The sequence below is a fragment of the Durio zibethinus genome, unplaced genomic scaffold, assembly GCF_047325235.1.
Source record: "Durio zibethinus cultivar Kanyao isolate XHJ-2024 unplaced genomic scaffold, ASM4732523v1 HiC_scaffold_3, whole genome shotgun sequence".
Lineage (NCBI taxonomy): Eukaryota > Viridiplantae > Streptophyta > Magnoliopsida > Malvales > Malvaceae > Durio > Durio zibethinus.
In genome coordinates, this window is record NW_028323044.1 from 8,267,134 (window position 1) to 8,274,633 (window position 7,500).

The following is a 7,500-nucleotide window of genomic DNA, read 5'->3' on the forward strand; positions in this document are numbered from 1 at the left end:
GTCCCCCCGCGTGCTGCTGCCGATCCCGCTGCCGGTCCAGCTGCCGCGACCCTCGGTCCGACTGGGGCTTAGACATGGAATGAGCTCCGTATGCCTAAGTCAACCCACGGAACGAGCGTGCGGGCGCTCAGCCGGCCGGAGAGGCAGGATGCGCAAGCCGGGGATCGATCGGGTGCTAGGTGGGTTTAGGCACATCTTCAAATTTCTGCCGTGCCAATGCCATTTTTATGGCTTGTAAATTCATACAATGGTCCCCTAAGCCTTCACGTGAAGTTTCGTTGCAAGATGACTCGTTTTCTATTTTTCACGATTTTCGAAACTTTTTGCGGTTCGTGATTTTTTAGAATTTTTTTAGAAGGAGTTTTGGCCCCAAATTTTGTGGACGTGATCCTTCTATTTTTGTTGGCATGCACAAAAAAATTCAGCTAAAAACTCGAACCGGAGAAGATTTCGTGACCGTTTGAAAAAAGTGTCCCCGTTTCAGACACTTTAACGGCTACTGGCAGCAAACCTGTAAAATCTCAAACGCTCTTTAAGGGGGTGTGAGTTCTCAGAGGTTTGATGAGGGATAGGGGGCCAACACAAGGGCCAAGTACCAGCACCCATCGCACGTCATGTGCGCACACCCCCCCGGCCCCCCTCCCAATCGTCGGAACCCCAATGCCGCCGGTCAGGTTCTCCGGCGGTACTCCGGCGGTACTCCGGCGATGCTCCGGCGATGCTCCGGCGATGCTGTCCCGAGTGAAAAAAATGCGGCACCAGCACATGCTGGAGCCAAGCATGGGCACCGTGGCTCAAAATCGAACTTCGGCCAAGGCCTCGACCATCAATGGCACATGATGACGCATGGTGATGGCACATGCATCGACCATCATCGGCATAGGCTGCCCTTCGGTACGGGCACTTGCCTCGACCGCCATCGGCACAAGCTGGGCCCTGGTGTGGGTTGTTGCCTCGATCACCAGCGGCACATGCTGAGCCTTGGTGCGGGCGGTTGCCTCGAGCACCATCGGCAGACCCTGGGCCCTGGTGCGGCCGGTTGCCCCGATAACCATCGGCACACGCTGGGCCCTGGAGCGGCCGGTTGCCTCGATCACCATCGGCACACGCTGGGCACTGGTGCGGGCGCTTGCCTCGACCACCATTGGCACACGCTGGGCCCTGGTGCGGGCGCTTGCCTCGATCACCATCGGCACACGCTGGGCCCTGGTGCGGGCGGTTGCCCCCAGCACCATCGGCACACGTTGGGCCCTGGTGCGGGCGCTTGCCTCGACCACCATCGGCACACGCTGGGCCCTGGTGCGGGCGCTTGCCTCGACCACCATCGGCACACGCTCGGCCCTGGTGCGGTCGGTTGCCTCGAGCACCATCGGCACACGCTGGGCCCTGGTGCGGGCGCTTGCCTCGAGCACCATCGGCACACGCTGGGCCCTGGTGCGGGCGCTTACCTCGACCACCATCGGCACACGCTGGGCCCTGGTGCGGCAGGTTGCCTCGACCACCATCGGCACACGCTGGGCCCTGGTGCGGGCGCTTGCCTCGACCACCATCGGCACACGCTGGGCCCTGGTACGGCAGGTTGCCTCGAGCACCATCGGCACACGCTGGGCCCTGGTGCGGGCGGTTGCCTCGATCACCATCGGCACACGCTGGGCCCTGGTGCGGGCGGTTGCCTCGATCACCATCGGCACACGCTGGGCCCTGGTGCGGCAGCTTGCCTCGAGCACCATCGGCACACGCTCGGCCCTGGTGCGGTCGGTTGCCTCGAGCACCATCGGCACACGCTGGGCCCTGGTGCGGCAGGTTGCCTCGACCACCATCGACAGCCTCGACCACCATCGGCACACGCTGGGCCCTGGTGCGGGCGCTTGCCTCGACCACCATCGGCACACGCTGGGCCCTGGTGCGGTCGGTTGCCTCGAGCACCATCGGCACACGCTGGGCCCTGGTGCGGGCGCTTGCCTCGACCACCATCGGCACACGCTGGGCCCTGGTGCGGGCGGTTGCCTCGACCACCATCGGCACACGCTGGGCCCTGGTGCGGGCGCTTGCCTCGACCACCATCGGCACACGCTGGGCCCTGGTGCGGCAGGTTGCCTCGACCACCATCGGCACACGCTGGGCCCTGGTGCGGGCGCTTGCCTCGAGCACCATCGGCACACGCTCGGCCCTGGTGCGGTCGGTTGCCTCGAGCACCATCGGCACACGCTGGGCCCTGGTGCGGCAGGTTGCCTCGACCATCATCGGCAGCCTCGAGCACCATCGGCACACGCTGGGCCCTGGTGCGGTCGGTTGCCTCGAGCACCATCGGCACACGCTGGGCGCTGGTGCGGGCGCTTGCCTCGACCACCATCGGCACACGCTGGGCCCTGGTACGGCAGGTTGCCTCGATCACCATCGGCACACGCTGGGCCCTGGTGCGACAGGTTGCCTCGAGCACCATCGGCACACTATCGGCCCTGGTGCGGGCGGTTGCCTCGACCACCATCGGCACACGCTGGGCCCTGGTGCGGGCGCTTGCCTCGAGCACCATCGGCACACGCTGGGCCCTGGTGGGTTTAGGCACATCTTCAAATTTCTGCCGTGCCAATGCCATTTTTATGGCTTGTAAATTCATATAATGGTCCCCTAAGCCTTCACGTGAAGTTTCGTTGGAAGATGACTCGTTTTCTATTTTTCATGATTTTCGAAACTTTTTGCGGTTCGGGATTTTTTAAAATTTTTTTATAAGGATTTTTGGCCCCAAATTTTGTAGGCATGATCCTTCTATTTTTGTTGGCATGCACAAAAAAATTCAGCTAAAAACTCGAAGTAGAGAAGATTTTGTGACCGTTTGAAAAAAGTGTCCCCATTTCAGACACTTTAACGGCTACTGGTAGCAAACCTGTAAAATCTCAAATGCTCTTTAAGGGGGTGTGAATTCTCAGAGGTTTGATGAGGGATAGGGGGCCAACACAAGGCCAAGTACCAGCACCCATCGCACATCATGTGCGCACACCCCCCCGGCCCCCCTCCCAATCGCCGGAACCCCAATGCCGCCGGTCAGGTTCTCCGGCGGTACTCCGGCGATGCTCCGGCGATGCTCCGGCGATGCTGTCCCGAGTGAAAAAAATGCGGCACCAGCACATGCTGGAGCCAAGCATGGGCACCGTGGCTCAAAATCGAACTTCGGCCAAGGCCTCGACCATCAATGGCACATGATGACGCATGGTGATGGCACATGCATCGACCATCATCGGCATAGGCTGCCCTTCGGTACGGGCACTTGCCTCGACCGCCATCGGCACAAGCTGGGCCCTGGTGTGGGTTGTTGCCTCAATCACCAGCGGCACATGCTGAGCCTTGGTGCGGGCGGTTGCCTCGAGCACCATCGGCAGACCCTGGGCCCTGGTGCGGCGGGTTGCCCCGATAACCATCGGCACACGCTGGGCCCTGGAGCGGCCGGTTGCCTCGATCACCATCGACAAAAGCTGGGCCCTGGTGCGGTCGGTTGCCTCGACCACCATCGGCACACGCTGGGCCCTGGTGCGGGCGCTTGCCTCGAGCACCATCGGCACACGCTGGGCCCTGGTGCGGGCGCTTGCCTCGACCACCATCGGCACACGCTGGGCCCTGGTGCGGCAGGTTGCCTCGACCACCATCGGCACACGCTGGGCCCTGGTGCGGGCGCTTGCCTCGACCACCATCGGCACACGCTGGGCCCTGGTGCGGCAGGTTGCCTCGATCACCATCGGCACACGCTGGGCCCTGGTGCGGGCGGTTGCCTCGATCACCATCGGCACACGCTGGGCCCTGGTGCGGCAGCTTGCCTCGAGCACCATCGGCACACGCTCGGCCCTGGTGCGGTCGGTTGCCTCGAGCACCATCGGCACACGCTGGGCCCTGGTGCGGCAGGTTGCCTCGACCACCATCGGCAGCCTCGACCACCATCGGCACACGCTGGGCCCTGGTGCGGGCGCTTGCCTCGACCACCATCGGCACACGCTGGGCCCTGGTGCGGTCGGTTGCCTCGAGCACCATCGGCACACGCTGGGCCCTGGTGCGGGCGCTTGCCTCGACCACCATCGGCACACGCTGGGCCCTGGTGCGGGCGGTTGCCTCGACCACCATCGGCACACGCTGGGCCCTGGTGCGGGCGCTTGCCTCGACCACCATCGGCACACGCTGGGCCCTGGTGCGGCAGGTTGCCTCGACCACCATCGGCACACGCTGGGCCCTGGTGCGGGCGCTTGCCTCGAGCACCATCGGCACACGCTCGGCCCTGGTGCGGTCGGTTGCCTCGAGCACCATCGGCACACGCTGGGCCCTGGTGCGGGCGCTTGCCTCGACCACCATCGGCACACGCTCGGCCCTGGTGCGGTCGGTTGCCTCGGGCGCTTGCCTCGAGCACCATCCGCACACGCTGGGCCCTGGTGCGGCAGGTTGCCTCGAGCACCATCGGCACACGCTGGGCCCTGGTGCGGGAGCTTGCCTCGAGCGCCATCGGCACACGCTGGGCCCTGGTGGGGCAAGTTGCCTCGAGCACCATCGGCACACGCTGGGCCCTGGTGCGGTCGGTTGCCTCGAGCACCATCGGCACACGCTGGGCGCTGGTGCGGGCGCTTGCCTCGACCACCATCGGCACACGCTGGGCCCTGGTACGGCAGGTTGCCTCAATCACCATCGGCACACGCTGGGCCCTGGTGCGACAGGTTGCCTCGAGCACCATCGGCACACTATCGGCCCTGGTGCGGGCGGTTGCCTCGAGCACCATCGGCACACGCTGGGCCCTGGTGCGGGCGCTTGCCTCGAGCACCATCGGCACACGCTGGGCCCTGGTGCGGGCGCTTGCCTCGAGCACCATCGGCACACGCTGGGCCCTGGTGGGTTTAGGCACATCTTCAAATTTCTGCCATGCCAATGCCATTTTTATGGCTTGTAAATTCATACAATGGTCCCCTAAGCCTTCACGTGAAGTTTCGTTGGAAGATGACTCGTTTTCTATTTTTCATGATTTTCGAAACTTTTTGCGGTTCGAGATTTTTTAAAATTTTTTTATAAGGATTTTTGGCCCCAAATTTTGTAGGCATGATCCTTCTATTTTTGTTGGCATGCACAAAAAAATTCAGCTAAAAACTCGAAGTAGAGAAGATTTTGTGACCGTTTGAAAAAAGTGTCCCCATTTCAGACACTTTAACGGCTACTGGTAGCAAACCTGTAAAATCTCAAATGCTCTTTAAGGGGGTGTGAATTCTCAGAGGTTTGATGAGGGATAGGGGGCCAACACAAGGCCAAGTACCAGCACCCATCGCACATCATGTGCGCACACCCCCCCGGCCCCCCTCCCAATCGCCGGAACCCCAATGCCGCCGGTCAGGTTCTCCGGCGGTACTCCGGCGATGCTCCGGCGATGCTCCGGCGATGCTGTCCCGAGTGAAAAAAATGCGGCACCAGCACATGCTGGAGCCAAGCATGGGCACCGTGGCTCAAAATCGAACTTCGGCCAAGGCCTCGACCATCAATGGCACATGATGACGCATGGTGATGGCACATGCATCGACCATCATCGGCATAGGCTGCCCTTCGGTACGGGCACTTGCCTCGACCGCCATCGGCACAAGCTGGGCCCTGGTGTGGGTTGTTGCCTCGATCACCAGCGGCACATGCTGAGCCTTGGTGCGGGCGGTTGCCTCGAGCACCATCGGCAGACCCTGGGCCCTGGTGCGGCGGGTTGCCCCGATAACCATCGGCACACGCTGGGCCCTGGAGCGGCCGGTTGCCTCGATCACCATCGGCAAAAGCTGGGCCCTGGTGCGGTCGGTTGCCTCGAGCACCATCGGCACACGCTGGGCCCTGGTGCGGGCGCTTGCCTCGACCACCATCGGCACACGCTGGGCCCTGGTGCGGGCGCTTGCCTCGACCACCATCGGCACACGCTGGGCCCTGGTGCGGCAGGTTGCCTCGAGCACCATCGGCACACGCTGGGCCCTGGTGCGGTCGGTTGCCTCGATCACCATCGGCACACGCTGGGCCCTGGTGCGGGCGGTTGCCTCGATCACCATCGGCACACGCTGGGCCCTGGTGCGGCAGCTTGCCTCGAGCACCATCGGCACACGCTCGGCCCTGGTGCGGTCGGTTGCCTCGAGCACCATCGGCACACGCTGGGCCCTGGTGCGGCAGGTTGCCTCGACCACCATCGGCAGCCTCGACCACCATCGGCACACGCTGGGCCCTGGTGCGGGCGCTCGCCTCGACCACCATCGGCACACGCTGGGCCCTGGTGCGGTCGGTTGCCTCGAGCACCATCGGCACACGCTGGGCCCTGGTGCGGGCGCTTGCCTCGACCACCATCGGCACACGCTGGGCCCTGGTGCGGGCGGTTGCCTCGACCACCATCGGCACACGCTGGGCCCTGGTGCGGCAGGTTGCCTCGACCACCATCGGCACACGCTGGGCCCTGGTGCGGGCGCTTGCCTCGAGCACCATCGGCACACGCTCGGCCCTGGTGCGGTCGGTTGCCTCGAGCACCATCGGCACACGCTGGGCCCTGGTGCGGCAGGTTGCCTCGACCATCATCGGCAGCCTCGACCACCATCGGCACACGCTGGGCCCTGGCGCGGGCGCTTGCCTCGACCACCATCGGCACACGCTCGGCCCTGGTGCGGTCGGTTGCCTCGGGCGCTTGCCTCGAGCACCATCCGCACACGTTGGGCCCTGGTGCGGCAGGTTGCCTCGAGCACCATCGGCACACGCTGGGCCCTGGTGCGGGAGCTTGCCTCGAGCGCCATCGGCACACGCTGGGCCCTGGTGGGGCAAGTTGCCTCGAGCACCATCGGCACACGCTGGGCCCTGGTGCGGTCGGTTGCCTCGAGCACCATCGGCACACGCTGGGCGCTGGTGCGGGCGCTTGCCTCGACCACCATCGGCACACGCTGGGCCCTGGTACGGCAGGTTGCCTCGATCACCATCGGCACACGCTGGGCCCTGGTGCGACAGGTTGCCTCGAGCACCATCGGCACACTATCGGCCCTGGTGCGGGCGGTTGCCTCGACCACCATCGGCACACGCTGGGCCCTGGTGCGGGCGCTTGCCTCGAGCACCATCGGCACACGCTGGGCCCTGGTGCGGGCGCTTGCCTCGAGCACCATCGGCACAGGCTGGGCCCTGGTGGGTTTAGGCACATCTTCAAATTTCTGCCGTGCCAATGCCATTTTTATGGCTTGTAAATTCATACAATGGTCCCCTAAGCCTTCACGTGAAGTTTCGTTGGAAGATGACTCGTTTTCTATTTTTCATGATTTTCGAAACTTTTTGCGGTTCGAGATTTTTTAAAATTTTTTTATAAGGATTTTTGGCCCCAAATTTTGTAGGCATGATCCTTCTATTTTTGTTGGCATGCACAAAAAAATTCAGCTAAAAACTCGAAGTAGAGAAGATTTTGTGACCGTTTGAAAAAAGTGTCCCCATTTCAGACACTTTAACGGCTACTGGTAGCAAACCTGTAAAATCTCAAATGCTCTT